The sequence below is a fragment of the Phyllostomus hastatus genome, unplaced genomic scaffold, assembly GCF_019186645.2.
Source record: "Phyllostomus hastatus isolate PE091 unplaced genomic scaffold, TTU_PhHast_1.1 phas_scaffold_55, whole genome shotgun sequence".
Classification (NCBI taxonomy): domain Eukaryota; kingdom Metazoa; phylum Chordata; class Mammalia; order Chiroptera; family Phyllostomidae; genus Phyllostomus; species Phyllostomus hastatus.
In genome coordinates this window covers 5,983,638-5,999,982 of record NW_025334035.1, presented here as the reverse complement: position 1 = coordinate 5,999,982, position 16,345 = coordinate 5,983,638, and the positions used below count along the sequence as shown (strand labels likewise).

At 46.6% G+C, this 16,345-nt stretch overlaps 1 protein-coding gene across 3 annotated transcripts in view; it reads left to right on the top strand.

Annotated features, from left to right (window-relative positions):
* Window positions 1-16,345, top strand: part of GAS7 (growth arrest specific 7) — a 208,254-nt gene that overhangs the window by 64,879 nt on the left and 127,030 nt on the right. Inside the window, exon 2 of one of the 3 annotated variants that reach the window (XM_045824049.1) lies at window positions 1,663-1,852. The exons of the other annotated variants lie outside the window; for them this stretch is intronic. The gene's annotated coding sequence lies outside the window, so the exon portion shown is untranslated. The remainder of the gene's footprint in view (window positions 1-1,662; window positions 1,853-16,345) is intronic. 3 annotated transcript variants of the gene reach the window in all.

Genomic DNA, 16,345 nt, shown 5'->3' with positions numbered 1-16,345 from the left:
AGTGAGTAGATAGAAAGAGAGGGGTAGGGGGCAGGAGGTTGCTGCAACATTTAAGAGTGGGCATAGGGGGAAGATCTGGAAAAGTGACTGCTGGAGAAAACAGGTGAGATGCTATGGAAGCCAAGAGCAGTCACAGTTTCCAGAAAGAGGCAGTATTGAGTGTTGCTGGCTGGCCAAGGCCCCTAGAAGAGTTCAAGGTGCCCTTGGATTTGGTAACTGCATAGAGGTCACTGATGACATTGGGAGAGCAGACCCAGTGGAGCAGGCAGGAGAGCATTAGATGTAAGAAAGTAGAGGTCACCACTGTAAGTAACTCTTGGTGAAAATATTTGCTGTGATGAGAAGTGAAGGAATAGGCAGGGACTGGAGGACTAGAGATCAAAAGGTATCTCTCTCTCTCTCTCTCTCTCTCTCAAAAGTAGGTGTTAAGTGCTGACAGGTAGAAAGCAGGTAGGTTGCCTTAATGGGAGGGCAGCTTTTTAGTCACTCATGGGAGGGAAGGCTGAGAACGTGGGCACTGATGTGGGTGGGATGGAATTCGGGCAGTGGGTTGATGAATCATTGCTGTCAGATTGCTTAGGAGTAAGTGAGGTGTGAGCAAGTCTAGTATCTGAGAAAGACCATAAAATAGTTGTTTTGAAGTTGGAAAACAAACCCACAGGACACCTATAGTAAGGTTGCTAAGTGGCCAAAGCTGTGCTTTTCAAACTTGAATGTGCAAATGAATCCCCTGGGGATTTTTGAAAATACAGATTCAGCATTTCTAACAAGCTGCCAGGGGGCATTGATGCTGTCCTGTGCCCCCCATTGAGAAGCAAGTCTCCACAGCCCTTCTGCAATGGGAAGCATAGGAAGACACACAATTTCCTAATGTGTCCAGGTGATGCCCACATTATTTGTCCATTGAACTTACATTTAGGCAGAGGAGCAAGAGTTGGGTACCTATTTGAAACTTACGGCCATCCATTTAAAGCAAGCTGCTCAATGTTAGGATTATATGAGGAACTTTAAAAAGGGATCTGGGAATTTTGATTTTGAGTGAGATTCTGAATTAATTGTGGTGGATCCCAAGCACCCTCCTTTTAAAAAGCTCCCTTGCTGATTCTAATGTTTATCCAGGCTTGAGAAGCACAGGTTTAAAATACCAGGTCAAGGGGATGGAGTAGGTGGCCAAAGTGGGGTAGAGGCAGGACTGCCCCTAGGATGTGTGGGTCCCTATCTATGTTAACATTTGAGTCTCCCCAAGTCATCATGCCAAGGCTATTCTTAGGGGCTCAGTCTTATAGACTCCTACCAAAGACTGTGTCAGCCAGCAGGAGCAATCCACTCACCAGGCTGCCCCTCTGGAATCTGCACATTGTCCTGGATGACCCTATTGGCACAGTGCAGAACTCCTCAGCGCATCTGATTTGCCTTACATTTGGGGTCGATGGGTGCGAGGACCCATCTGGGCCTGAAGAGGGGGCCATTCAGATGGTTCTGCCAGCCCTTCCTTGCTGGTACCAGGTACTTTAGAAAATGTCAAAGCACGCACCCAAATAGTAGGGCCTCTTGAGCCATGCAGCCCAGTCGTGACAAGGGTAAAGGAACAAAAAGGTTGGAAGGCTGAGAGCCCAACTTATAAAGTGGATATAATTATCCAGCTGTCAAAACTCATGACAGGCATCATGACGAAAGTCAGGGACTAAAGCATCTCTACACATGGCAAGGAGCCAGTGCCTCTCCAGCCGGCGAGGATCTGAGGTCTGTGAACAGCCACAGGAAGGCACTTGGATGCAGTCTCCTCCAGCTGAGCCTTGTGATGACTACAGCTCTGCCCAGCACCTTGACTGCAGCCTCAGAGAGACCCTAGGTAAGGCTCAAGGTCCGGGCAGACTGCACCCAGGTCCCTGACCCATAGAAACCATCAGGGTAAACATCTGTTGTTTGAAGCCGCTAAGCTTTGGGCTAATTCATTACACTGCAATAATGTATAACTAATAGGAGAGGCAAAGGCAGCGTCATCAGAAGTCTTCTTTCCTCTGTGCTGGCTTCATTTTCCACATTAGCAACCTCCTCAGAAAGATTCTGGAAGCTCTCAGTAATTCCAAAAAGAAAAAAAGGAGAAAAATCAGTGTGCAGCTTTTAAGTGGAACCTAGGGTGATATGGTTGGGAGGTGGGGTCAGCCCTATGCTAAGCATAGGACTAAGGAAGGAACGAGAGTGGTACCAGAAGCAGAATCAAGGCCGGTTGATTCCAGATGGTGGAGAATGGAAATCTACCCAAAGTGGTAACTGGTGAGATAAGGAAGTGCTGGAATCCTGGATGTTAGCCTGGATGAGACTTGAGAGAACTGGTCCAGTTCTCAGGCAGAGGGAAGCCAAGGGCTTAGTGTTGCAGAAGTCAATGGAAAAGTCTCCAGGTGAAGGCAAGGGCTTCAAGGGGATAAGGTATGAGGGCCGAGGGAGGCCTGTAGGAGCAGTGTTCCCTGCTCTGACTGTGTGAGGGAGGATGTGTGCCCATGTCCCTGCTGGGACAGGAGGAAGGGAGCTCCATGGTGAGGACGCCCAGGCAGGCAGGTAGGGACCATTCCTTGGACAGCACAATTTTGATCATCTGTGCCGATAGAAGACAAAATGCAGCTTGGGCTAGAAACATAATGGAATTAATCACAAAAGTCAAGGCTGCAAGGAACCCTATGAAGTACTCATTTCAACAACCATTATACCTGAGTAATTCTACCAAGCCTTCCTTTAAACAAAAATTTCTGTTTACTTCTTCTGAGCCTTTAGAACCTCCTCTTCTCTGTCTTTCTTCTCCAATGTATGTGCTAAGGAGCTGGGCTCACAAGCCAGGAATATTCCTCAGACCCAGCAGGAAAGGAAAGCCCTGCCTTTCATTGTCCCTGTCACAGGCCGTTTGGTATGAAATGGAGGCTGATAGTTTCCAGTGAGTTCAGGAGAAAGTTAGCTGGTTGCGCTGCGCGTCCGGGGTGTGCTTGATGTGGGAGAGTATAGCTCTGTGGAGAAAGGTTGGGCCGAGGGCTCTGTGTGGACTGGCCTCCTGAGATGGTGGCACAGGTGCTGACCTCACTGAAGTCGAAGTCATGTAGAGTCAGTTTTCCTTTCAAAATCAGGTGCTGTGTTTGTGCTGGCTGCCCTGCCTGCACCAGCCTTCTTTCCTACAGCACTGGTTGTCCCTACCCCCTGGGCCTGCAGGGGGTGAGAGGATTCAGCTCAGGCTTGACCGTCCAGATTGGCCACCTAAGGCAAGAATGCTGGGGGGAAAATAGGTTGGAGCAGGAATTCAGAAACACAGCTCATTCCTCACTTTCAGCACCTGCGTGGGAGGGCTGGCTGGCCAGAAAGTTTTACAGAGCTCCTGCCTGCTCGGCCTCAGCATTTACGGTGGAAACCTAGCAGGGCCTTCTGCACTGCCAGGCCTTTCTTGCACTGCTGGGCCTGTGGAACCTGCTCCCAGGGGTTCCCAGGAATGTGTCCTGGGCTGGTGGCCTGAATGCTGTTTGGTAAACAGGGGCGTGGCAGAGGGAGGGTGGGACAGGCGTGTCCCCAACTTCCTCTGCTTTTTCCAGTGAGTCACTGACTGTGATTCAGTCAAGGGCCTCAGAGATAGGTCGTCAAATCCAGCAGGCTTATTTTATAAGCGCAAGGAAGCAGGGCTTACAGAAGGTCCTGGGAGCAGTTAGTCGACACAGGATACCCATTTCTCACCTCCGTGCCCATATCCACAACTCTGCCCCTCAGTTAAACCTTCTTAGGTAATTTATATTCAGGAGGAGGGGAGTGCCTGGTGATGGTGGGGGGCATGTGTGGCTCCCACAGCCCTGCTGACCCTTGTACCTTCTCAAACCCTGCCTTTTACTCTTTCTCCACCATCTTGGTCCCTGGGATGAGAAACCCTGGCCCACCTTCAGCAAATGAATGCGTCCTTCCTACTTGGTGCCTAGACCATCTGTTCACCCTGTCCCCCTGTTAGGTTCATTCTATATAGTGGAAGCAGTGTAAATATTGGAGCAAAAAAGTCACTAAAAGGCAGCTTGAGAGAAGGGAAAGGGCAAGGGGCAGCCCCCTGCCCCCCATCTGGAGTGAACGGGGAGTTGTGATTAGGAGAGTCTACCCTCAACTGAGGAAGCCACCTCCTGCTTTCCTGGTCAGGCTGGCCCAGAAATTCCCGGAGGTCCCTAGGAATTTCTTACCCCCAGGTTGCTGTTCCTTCTGAGAGCTCTGGCCACCCAGTTGCTCAGAAGGTTTTGCTGGGGAGGAGAGAGAGGGGCAATGGGAGGTGAATGGGAGCTTTGGGCAAAAGGAAGCGGGTCCCTCCAGACCTACTATGCCTACCTGCAGCGTTGGCTGAAGGCTTGGAGCCCAAGTGAATTTCTGCAGTTCTGAAGTCATAGGTTTGTGAAAACGTGAAAAAGCAGGCATCCTGGAAGGGAGCCCCAGAGCTGGCTGAGGCCATGAAGATGGTGGTTGAATAGATGGCTTGGCGCCAGGATGCGTGCCCTCCTTCACCTGACCTCCACGCCTGGTGTGTCCTAGGTGGTGTCTGAGCACACTAAATGGAGAGTCTCACTTCTGTTCTGCTCCTGTCTCCCATTCCACGGAGACAGTGTGCACTGAGCATCTCCTGGGGAAAGCGCAGAGAGGATCCCAGTGACCCCTGCCCTTTTAGCTTGTGGTCTTGTTCGGGGAGGGGTTGTAAACAGGTCATTGTGGTAAACCTATGGAACATGTTACAGGGCCTCAGAAAAGGGTGATGAGGGCCTCACAGAAGACAAGGCAGCTGCTCTAAGAGGAGAGGATCCCCAGAGGCCAGAGAGGGAAGGGTTAGGGCAAGGGTCAGGGAGCAGTGTGAGCCAAGGCACAGGGGCACCAGAGCGGTGCTTGGGTACTAAACAAAGGAACTTGCCTTCACAGTGTTTGTTTTGGATGGATTTAGGAAATGTTTGATCTGGCATGGCTGAGGGGTGGGGTGGGGGTGAGATGATGAGGCAAGAAGAGAAGTTGTTGCCTTGGGGCACACTTTCTGTTCTAGCAAATGTGAAAATCCAGCTCAAAGTTGCCTAACCAGAGAAGGGAATGTGTGGACTCCCTTGCAGGACTGTCCTGAGGTCAGGATGGGTCCTTTCTCGCTCCAGCTGCTTGCCTCCCACACATGGGGCCAGCCCAGGGTGAAGACTTGGGCAGCCTCAAACCAGCATCCTCACAGCTTGGAGGCTGTCAGCTAGGGAGCTGCTTTTTCCAAGTCCCAAGATGAAGCCCCATAGAATCAGGCAGGCTTTCAGAACCGGACACTGTGGCCAGGAGGATGGAATCTACTAGAAGCCTGGAGAATAGGCCCTGACCCTGCGTCCTGGGGGTGCATGGTATTGCCCACACCTCAGGATGGAGAGGTATGGCTCCCCGAAGAGAAATGGGGTGTTGGTGGTGTGAGAAGGCACTGGGGGACAGGCAGGCAGGATCAACAGGTATTCACCACTGCTTCACCAGAATGTGGAAGGTCCTTGAAGGATTCATGGATTTTATTTTGAATACAGTGCAGGGTCTGTCAGAGGTTTGTTTGTTTGTTTTTTTTAATTAATTAACTTTTTAGTGAGTGGACACAGACATGGCAAACAGGCGAGGGACTGGTGGCGGGAAAATTGGGAGAGATTTTGGTGGTTGAATAGATAGGACATGGGAGTTCCCCTCCTTGCCTTTCTCCCAAATGTGACAGTTTCTTCTGATTTTACCACTTGTACTAGTGGGGCCTTCACCAACATCTGGGTGGCAGGAACGGCAGCTAGAAACGTGTCCCCAGGGTTGCCTCTTAAGGACCTAGTTCAGACTGAGAGGTGAAGTAAACCACCCTGTGAAACTTGTGGTCTTTAAAGGCCATTTTGAAAGGGACCGAGTGTGGGGAATTTGATAAATGGAAAAATGAAAGACGTCAGATTTGGGGTTTGGGCTTCTGGGAGCTAGGAATACAAATATAAACATAAATATAAATTTATGGCAGGGAGTGTTTGGGGAATGGAATTTGGCTTTGGAGGTGTTAGTGGTCTGCCTCTCTGTGGGAGAATGTGGTTTATCGACAGGAGCTGGGGCCGGAGTGCGGATCTGGGAGTGATCCACGAGGATGTAGATGAGGGGCTGCAAGGGGCGATCTTTGCTGGAGCTTAGGGTTTAGCAGCCTGTAGCCCATTCTCTGTTCCAGGACTGCGGTCTTGGACCTCCTTCTACGCCCTGGGGGAGACAGAGCCAACAAAGAGATGCCTTCACATTTGCAAGCTGGTTTGATGCACCCAAATGCCCTTCACTTAGTCCACAGGTTGAAGATGTGTTCCCACTTCCCTGCAGATCAACTGTTGCCATATTGCTGTCCTTGTGTTCAGATAACCCTTATTTTACTTAATTAAAGCCCTGAAGTGCAAAAGTAATGTAATAAGTATGTATGTATAGGAAAAAACACAGTATATATAGGGTTTGGTACAACCTGCAGTTTCAGGCATTCATTGGGAGTCTTGGATTGTATCTCCCTCAAATAAGGGGATCTACTTTTTTTGTTGTTGCAGCAGTGGTAAGAGACTAATACAGTGAGGATTTGTCAAAGTTAGTCTGTTGAACACTTGCCTGCCAGTTTGCCCCTTGGAAAAAAGTAATCCCTGGTCAAATAGCTTAGAACCTTGAACAAGAACATTCATGCATTCAACACAGTTTGAGTGCACATCTTTGACACATTAGTCCCTGTTCTAGGTACTGGGCATTTGTAACAAAGTCCCTGCCCTCACTGCTTAGGTTCTACTAGAGAGATGAGGCAGTAAAAGTAACCACGGGATGTGGCATCAGGTGAGAGGGGTACTGTTTCCCCTCACAGAGCAGAGGGTAGCAGGTGGTGCTATTTTGGATGCGGTGGACAGGAGAGGTCTTTGGCTGCTAACATCTGAACAGAGACCCTAATGCAATGAGGTAGGGAGCCTATGGTAGGAGTGGTCTGGGGGGAGGGCAGGTGAATGCGCCTGGGCCAAGAGGTGGACATGCACTTGGCCTCTCCACTGTGTCTGGACTGGAGGAGGGAGAAGGAGGGACGGGGGCCATCACACCACTGTGGACTGGACGTGGGCACTTACACCAAGGCCCATGGGAGTCCACTGGAGAGATTTGATTTGAAGCATGATGTGATTTTTTTTAATTGTGATAAAATTCACCTAACATAAACATAACTATTTTAAAGTATACAATTTAACAACAATTTAGTACATTTGCAATATTATGTGACCACCACCTTTGTCTAGTTTCAAAACATTTTCATTGCCCCTAAAGGAGACTTTGTACCCATTAAACAGTCAGGGGCCATACTCCGCACCCCCCATCCCCCTAGTGCCTGGCAATCACCAGTCTGCTCTTGATCTCTGTGGGTTATCTATTGTGTTGTGGTTTTAGCAGATTCACTCTGCTAAATCACAGTTCACATGTGGGCACTCCAAATCCTTAGCCAGAACCTGAGGACGTGAACCAACTTTGAGATCCCACAATGCAGTAACTTTGTGCCGGAGGCTAACCCACCGTCCTTTGTGCAAATGTTCCAGCATCTTTGGGAAACTGGGTGTCCTGGTGTCACTGATCTGGAATTCCCCATGAGGCTCTGAAAGCCAAGAGTAGGCTGTAACAAGGGCTAGCATGACTGAGCTGGAAAGTGGACCTAAGTTCTTAGGCAAATTGAACTTCCATGAAAGTTAGTTGACCTGAAAGAGTCAGTGCAGGAAACCTGCCTCATTGGCCTCATCCAGATTTTGAGGAACTGCTTAGAGTAGAGGTTCTCCATTGTGGGGTGTATGTGCTTGTGTTTCTGTGAGTTGTGAGGTGTGTAGCAGAGACATGTTTTTTTAAAGATTTTTATTTATTTATTTTTAGAGAGAGAGGGAGAGAGGGAAAAGAGAGGGAGAGAAACATCAATGTGTGGTTACCTCTAGCGAACCCCCAACTGTGCACCTGGCCCACACACAACCCAGGCATGTGTCCTGACTGGGAATCGAACTGGCAACCCTTTGGTTTGCAGGCCAGGACTCAATCCACTGAGCCACACCAGCCAGGGCTGCAGAGACATGTTCTTAATAATTCTGAAGTTTGCGCGAGAATTTCTTTTTTCCATCAATCAGCGCAAACTCAAGCTTATCCCTGTAACAACACACTCTGTCTTTTGCGTTTCATTCTGGTATGTTCTTTCCTCATTTTCCATGCTACAACTTAAAATCCTTTGTTTTTATTTTAAGCAAAAGTAATAATGTGCATGTGGTTAAAAATAAAATCAAATCGTACTGAAGGGCCCAGAATGCAAAGCGGCACATTTCCGACTTCTCCCTTTCCGGCACTTTTTATTTTTCATTCTCCTGGCAGTTATTTCCAAAATTTTAAATAAAATGCTAAGATGTTTCAAGATTTATTAACTTTAACACTGTCTGTTGGTTCCCTGTTATGGAAGTTGAGGAATTGTTTACATTATATCCTGCCTCCCTTCCTTAGTTTTCTCCTCAAATGTGAGAGGTCGCTTCTTATTTTTACTTCCATGAGCCAGGCCTTCCCTGACACCTGGGTGGTAGGAACGGCCATTGTAAACTGATACCCAGTGATTGCTTTTGAAGAACTTCATTCAAACAAGGGTTAAAATTAACAGTGTCATGGAACTTACGGTCTTTAAAGGCTTTTTTTTTTAACTGTGTGTTTTCTTTCTATGAACCTTGGGAGGAATTTCTCCTAGTGTTAGGGCAGGAACGGTTGTGTTTCCCCTGAGCAGGTGGCTTATTTTATCTTCAGGACACTGAGGAGCATGTAGCCAAACACGCTTCCCTCTCTGTACTCGCTGCAAAGCTTGGGCCAAGTGTGGGGCCCACTTCTTGTGCTGGAAAGTCGGATAGAAGAGGCCCCTGACCTCACCCAGCACTCATCTTTTTTCTGCTTTGATTTCCTCTTCCTTTCACGTTGCGCTCTGGGCGTCTGGGTCAGGGAAGAGGCAGCACAGCGCAGGGACTGTCACTAATTCTCTTCTCCACTCCTGGCTGTCACTGAGATGCTGCACTTCGCGTTGCAGCCTCTCCCCGCTCTGAAATGGGACCTGCTGAATGTGATGTTCCCTCCCCGGGTTTTGTGCCCACACTGCACTTTCCCCTCCGGAGCAGCCACTCCAGAAATAGGACAGCATGGCAACTTGCCCTGCGTAATTAAGGGTGATTTATTTCTGTTAGAGACACCAGGCCTTGTGAGCATTTACCTTGAATCCCTTCTGAGTGCTGGGCTGAGCTTGTAAAAAAGATGTTCGACAATTAGTGCCACATGGAGCCACTCTCCCGCCTGGGCCTGCACAGGTTTAATGAGAGTCGGCCAGTGGCCAAGGAACTTGTTGTTGGGACACTTGGGTCCCCTTTAGCTGAACCTCTCATCGCCTCAGCTTAGGGGCTCAAAAATATCGGAATGCTGGTGCCGAGAAGGATGGTTGCCAGCAGCCACACTGCCCAGGGTCTTGTACTTACCCCTCCTTCCTGCCTTCAGACCATGGCCCTTCTCCCTAGGACCCCTGACAGAGCTGCAGTTTTGCTGGCTCACTAATTCTTCTATTTTTTTTAAAGCAGCACAGACTTTTTCCCTCTTATGAACTGGCACTGACCCTGGTACAGTTCCGCCTCCATAGCTGGGTGGAGCAGGTCTGCTCTGGGTGAAGCTCCAGCAGCCCTCCTGCCCAGGGCGTCCTCCTGGCACCAGATCCTCAGGGTCCTCTTCCCCCTTCCTCCCTCCTTCTGAATATGCCCCCTAGTGTGCTGATGCCTTTCGTCATTTCCAATTACTTTATAGAGGATTCCCAGGGACCCATGGATTTCAGAAGTGAGAAGGGCATCCAGATTCACCGCCTCCATTTCTCTGCAGCACAGAGTCCTGTGGGGCATTTCAGAGCTTAGTGGTGGCCAACTGGCTGCCTTCGGAGACCATGAGGCTTGCCGAGTCAGTCCTCTTTGTAATGACGAAGGCTTCCGAACCATTTGAGGAAATTGTTCAGAAAGCCCTCTTCATTCATGTATTGATTGGACATAATTCAGTGAACGTTTACTGAAATTCTGCTGTGGGCGAAGCATGTCTGCAGGGTGCTGTCGGCCGTGTAGACACCGGTGTAGATGCTTGGCTGCCATGTCCCACGAGCTGACATGCTCCTTGCTGAGCTGGGACAAGCATGTGCCACGCTCCCTCAGAAGCCTTTGATGATAAGTGCTGTTGAGGTGGTGTTGATGAGCACCCCTCAAACATCCTGGTTTAGCTCTTTAGTAATCACATCTTTGGGGAGAGGGCTGCCTGCTTAGTAAAATCAGGGCAGCTGCACCCATGTGCTGCGGAGTCTGTGTGTACAGACCTCCTGGGAGGCCAGGCGGAGCTCACTCTGAAATCTGGGCAGTTGGGGTATCTCCCTACTCCTGACTCTCCTTCTCCGATCATTTGCCCCTTGGATTTTTCCCCATGTGCACACAAACCTCTTGACTGACTCTCAAGCAACTAAGCAAGAACCACAGGATTTCCCTTTGGTCAGAGGGGTAAAAAACTCCTTTCATGTAACCACTGGGTTTTAGGGACCTTTAGCAGTGTTCGCTGGTGCCCTGTCAAGCTCCTTTGTTAAACTGAGAAAATCATTTAGTAACTTGGGAGCCACTCAGGGCTCTCCAGGTTGGTCTGTAGGGGGCAGGGTGTGGTCCTTGCAGTTCCTAGGTCTCATCTTCTTTCAGGGGTCACTGGTGTTGGAATCTCCAAGGCATCTGTGCCACAGCCCTGCCCCCCTCTCCTCTCGTATGGGTCTTGGAGTAGCTGTGGTGCACTCTTATGAGCTGGTGGCAAAGGATACATGGCCCCAGCTCCCAGAGCCTCAGAGGGACACAATAGATGCTATTTATCCTCCAAGGGACTGTCAGTGGGAGAGTGCACTCATTATAGGCTGATTAGCTAATGACTTTGGATTGGGTTAGTGCAATGCCAAAACCATGAGTCATTCAGTTACAGGTATGGATGGCAGTGAGCATGCTCTGTTGCCATGGAAATGTGAACATGTATAGGTCTCAAAGCACAAAAGAATTCACTTCCACTACTTTGGTATGTGGCCGCTTCGTGCACTATTCCCCAGGCACTGGCCCCTCTGCTCTCCCTAATGTTCCTCATCCCCCTCTGCCACCCCACCTAGCGTCACTCTCTCCCAGGTGGGTGTGCTAGTCCAGCATGCACTGTGGAACCCCTTGCCACTTTGTCGGGGTAGCCAGCATCTTGTCATGCCTTGGATACCTCACTTGAAGTTTCAGTGACCTAATTATGAAGTAGGAGAAGCAGAAGACCCACTACTTTCTTGAGGTGAGGCAGTATGATAAATGACGAGGACTAAGGTTTAAAGTGGGACAGATTTGGCTCAAGTTCCTTCTCTGTCACCTATGAGCTCTGTAACCTTGAAAAAATACTTTTCTCCCTCTTCAGTGTCCTCAAAGATAAACTGGGATAATCCCTACTTTATTGGACTATGGGAAGGACTGAATTTAAGCACATCAAAGTACTTGGCATATCCCTTAATAAGAGATCATTCTCATTCATTTGGTCTCCCCACAGCCATTGAGGTATTGGCTTTGAGGATCCTGAGCAGTTCGCCAGGTGGCTGATGCTCCCAGGGACAGCTGTCTAGAAATCAGAGCTCTGGGCTATGGGCCCGGTCCACCTTGCACCAGCTGGGTGATGTGTCACACAGGGTTCTGTGGTTGCAAACAGCCAAAACTGATTCCAGCTGATGTAATCAAAGTAGAACTTACCGCAAAGACACTGGAAGGTCACAGAGTGGGCAGAAAGCTGAGAAGACCTGAAAACATATGGAAATGGAGGTGCTGAGCTGAGGGAGCCCAGGAGGTAGGGACACCAGGCACAGTCTTAGAGCATAAACGGTGTGGTTAGGTTTGCTTGGTTGTGACGGATTAACTCTGCCTGGCTGAGCATCTGGAGGCAAGCATGGGTCACATACCTTCACCCTGTGACAGACAAAGGAGCCACCTGGAGCCCCTTGGGGTTTGTAGTGGGAGGGCTGGCACCTGCATGACTGGCCTCCCGGAGGAGGTGCCCAGTGAGGGAGAGAGGATTCCCTAAAAAAGTAGTGGTACTGTGGGGGTGGGTCAAGGACACTGGGCAGCTGAAGCAACAAATGTCTGCTACAGTGCTCTTGAACAGACCTCACTGTGGGCTTCTTTTCTGGAAAGGAGGCTTGAGCCAGGTGTTCTCAAAGAGCCCCCTGGTTTCTAATAGGGCTACTCTAATAAGGAAACAGATACCCCTTCCACTGGGAAGAAATATGAATTAACATTATTAGCCTTCTGAGTTGTTCATTCTCCCCTGAAGCCTCTCATTCCCCCAGAGACCTAATTAATAACCAATTATTTTATAAAATCCAGTTAATTTTCAATAAAATTTGCTTACAGAAAATTAGAGGTTATAGCAACTATATCTCACATCCATAGTTTTAAAATCAACTTTACTGAACTATAATTTATCATAAAGTGAAATTTACCCATTTTATGTGTATAGGTCAATGCCTTGACAAACACACGCACCCCTGTAACCAACACTCTACTCAGAGTTTAGGACATCTTTCCAGAAACCGCTCTCTTGCCCATTAGCATGCAGTCTCCCACTCATCTCCTCAGGTCACCTCTGGTTTCTGTCCTGTGGACTAGTTTTGCCTATTGTAGGATTTCATAGAAATGGATCAAACAGTACATACTCTTGGTTCCTGTTGCACAAGGTAGCATCTGAGACTCGTGCATATTGTATTAATGGTTCATTCCTTTGTATTGCTAAGTAGAATCCCATTAGTTGAACCTACTGTGATTCGCTTTTCCATTTGTCAGTTGATGGACACGTGGGTCGTTTCCAGTTTTGCGCTATGAGTGACTCTGCGGAATGTTAGCATGCCAGTGTTTCAGGTGTGTGTGCGTGTCTGCTGCATAAATACCTAGGAGTGAAATTGCTGGGTCATAGGGTGAGCATATGTTTAACTTTATCAGAAATGGCAAAACTGTTTTCTGAAGTGGCCACTCCACTTTACCCACCACTCACAGCAGTGTACATGAGCTTCTAATTATTTACCTTTTTACCTCTGTATTTTTGTAGCCATTCTCGTAAGTGTAAAGTAGATTTTCACTGTGCTTTTAACTTGCATTTTCCTGAGGCTTAATGATGTTGAGCATTTTTCATGTGCTTATCACATGGATTTGACAAGTATTAACATTTGTCAAATGTCAATCACAAGTAACACATTAGTTGGCATTAAAAATCCTTGTGTGTTCCTTTAATTCTATTCCCTTTCTCCTTCTCTCCCTGAAGGTAACCACTGCTTTGTGGTTGGTGTGTCTTTTCCACAAGCATGTATTAGCATGTATGAATCTAAAAGAATATCCACTAATGTTTTTGTGTGTTTTTAAACTGACATGAAACATGTACTTGTCTTTTTGCGATTCACTTTTTTTCATACCTTATGTTTCTGAGGTTTATCTATGTTGATACAGATGGAAATGGTTTTACCTGCTGTCTAGTTTTCTAGTGTGTGCATATTACACAGTTTATCGTTGTTGGGAACATTTTAGGTTATTAGAAGCAATCCACAAGGCTCACCCTTGCACAGCCTCGGAGTGCATTTGTGCATGTTCCTCTGGGGCTGGGCACTCAGAAGGGGATCTTATGGATTGGAGTATGGACCTCTGCATTTTGCTAAATGGTGCCACAATGTTTCTCAAAGAGGTTTTGTAAATATATATATATATATATATATACACTGCCACCCACAGCGTTGGAATTTTCATTCCCCTCGCCAACATGTCAGATTTACTTTTGCCATCTGAGGGTGTGAGATATCGCACCTTGGATTTAACTCTCTTTGCACGTCCTTCATTGCTGGTTGAGGTTGTGCACATTTCCATATGTGTATTTGTGTTAGGGTCTCCTCTCTGCTGTGTTTCCTGTTCATACTCTGCTCACTTTTGGGTTGTGTTTTAATCATTGCTTCATCCTCTCTCTCTCTTTTTCTCTCTCTTTTATTTTTTTTACTGTGTATCTAGTCAAATTTATTGATCTATTACTTTATGGGCTGTATTTTTTTATGTCTCATTTAAGAAAAGTGTTCTTATACCGAGGTAATAAAATGGTCTAAACTATTTTGTAAAAGTTTTAAAGTTTTGTGTTTGACATTCAGATCTTCGTTCTACCTATAATTTTCTTTAAGTTAGGGACCCAATGCTACTTTTTTCTGAGGTGCCCATTATCCATTACTGTTTATTATTTCTTAAATCTATCCTCCCTAAGGATTTGATGGTCACCTTTGTCATATGTGTCATTTCTTTCTTGGCTCTTCTGTTTCATTGGTCTATTTTTCATTTCTGCTTACTCTTTTAATTATTTTAACTTTATTAAAAAGTCTTACTATCTTATGCAAAAAAGTCCTCATTCTTCAAATTTCTCTTGGATATATATATATATTTTTAAATATTTATTTATTTATCTATTTATTGTTATCCTCACTTGAGGACTTTTTTTTCATTCTTTTTAAGAGAGGAAGGAAGGGAGAGAGAGACACCAATGTGAGAGAAAAGCGTTGATCAGTTGCCTCCCATATGTGCTCAGACCAAGGACCAAACCTGCAACCTAGGCATGTGCCCTGACCGGGAATCGAACCCGTGTATGCAGGATGACACTCCAACCAACTGAGCCACAGCAGCTAGGGCACATCTTGGATATTCTTGAGAGCTGCTATTTTGTGTGAATTCTAGATTAGCTCTCTGAAGTCTATGAACAACTCTGTCAGGATGTTGTTGAAATGGCACTGCATTTTGAGATTAGTGTGGAGTGAAAAGGCATAATCAAGCCTTTAGTGTAGAACAAATTGTATCCACCCGCTTACTTAGGTTTGCTTTAATGTATCTCAGTACAGTTCCATCCTCTTCTTTATACTAAAGTCCTGAACTCTTCAGTTACATTCACTCACAGCTAACTTAGTTTTGTTGCTCTTGTGAATGACACATTCAACTTCTTTCTTTTCAAATTTAATGTTTATTTTTATCAAAGTGACAGAATTTTAGAAAGTAGTACATTCCCCTCCCTCACTCCATCCCCAAGCCCTTCTTCTCAGAGGCTACCACTTTAAAAAAAATTATTGATTGATTTGAGAGAGAGAAAGAGTTGTTGTTCCATTTATTTATGCATTCATTTGTTGCTTCTTATATGTGCCCTGACCGGGGATCGAACATGAAACCTTGGTGTAGCAGGATGATGCTCAAACCAACTGAGCTACCCAGCCAGGGCAAGTCTACCATTTTTAACTCTAAGGTTTTATCTCTATTTTTCTAAATAATATATTTACAGCGTTATTTCTTTTTTTTTCTTTTTTTTTCTTTTTTTTTAAGGAGCATTATTCTTTTTTTTTTCAGATTTTATTTATTTATTTATTTATTTATTTTTAGAGAGGGAAGGGAGGGAGATAGAGAGAGAGAGAGAGAGAGAAACATCAATGTGTGGTTGCTGGGGGTTCTGGTCTGCAACCCAGGAATGTACCCTGGCCGGGAATCGAACCTGGGACACTTACAGCATTATTTCTTGCCCCACATCCCAGTATCACACATTGTCTGTTGAACTTATTATTGTAGAAAATTAGGAAGTTAAACCTGACTCTCCTACCATTATTCTGTCCCCTCACCCATGTGTGTATCCCTCTCCTTGCCTCAAAATAGTGACACCATGAGGTTCTGCTCTGCTGGAGTCTGGTGTTCGCATTGCATGTCTGTGTAGATTAATTATGGCTGAGCTGCTTATTGGTTTCTGCTTCTTTGATGGGACAGTTTTTTGTTTTCCCCAGTAATTAAAGAAATTGAAATAATAAAAACAAAAACAGTTGTGTATTTTTTTAATTTCCTGGTGTTCTCTATCTCTTGTACCCGTTCTTCCCTAGACTCTTGAGCAGACCTGTAAAATTCCCCCAAACACCGTCAACACATGAAGTCCTCTATCAAGGCTGCTGTTTTCACTGGATGGAAGAGCCTATTTGTTCTGGTTTCATCGGTCTCTTTTCAGGTCAATGGTCATCTGTATCTTGGGATCTTCCTTCACCATCATCACATTACTTTCCTTTGCTTCTCTTCTGCTTTTGGCCACTTCTTGGATCTCACATTTTTCCTCTTTCTTGGTTTTTTTCCCTTGTTTTGTTGGAACACACATTTCTTTTCTTTGTTTTCTATCCTCACTCAAGGACATTTTCTCATTGCTTCTAGAGAGAAAGGAAGGGAGAGAGAGAAAACATGTGAGAGAGAAGATGGACTGG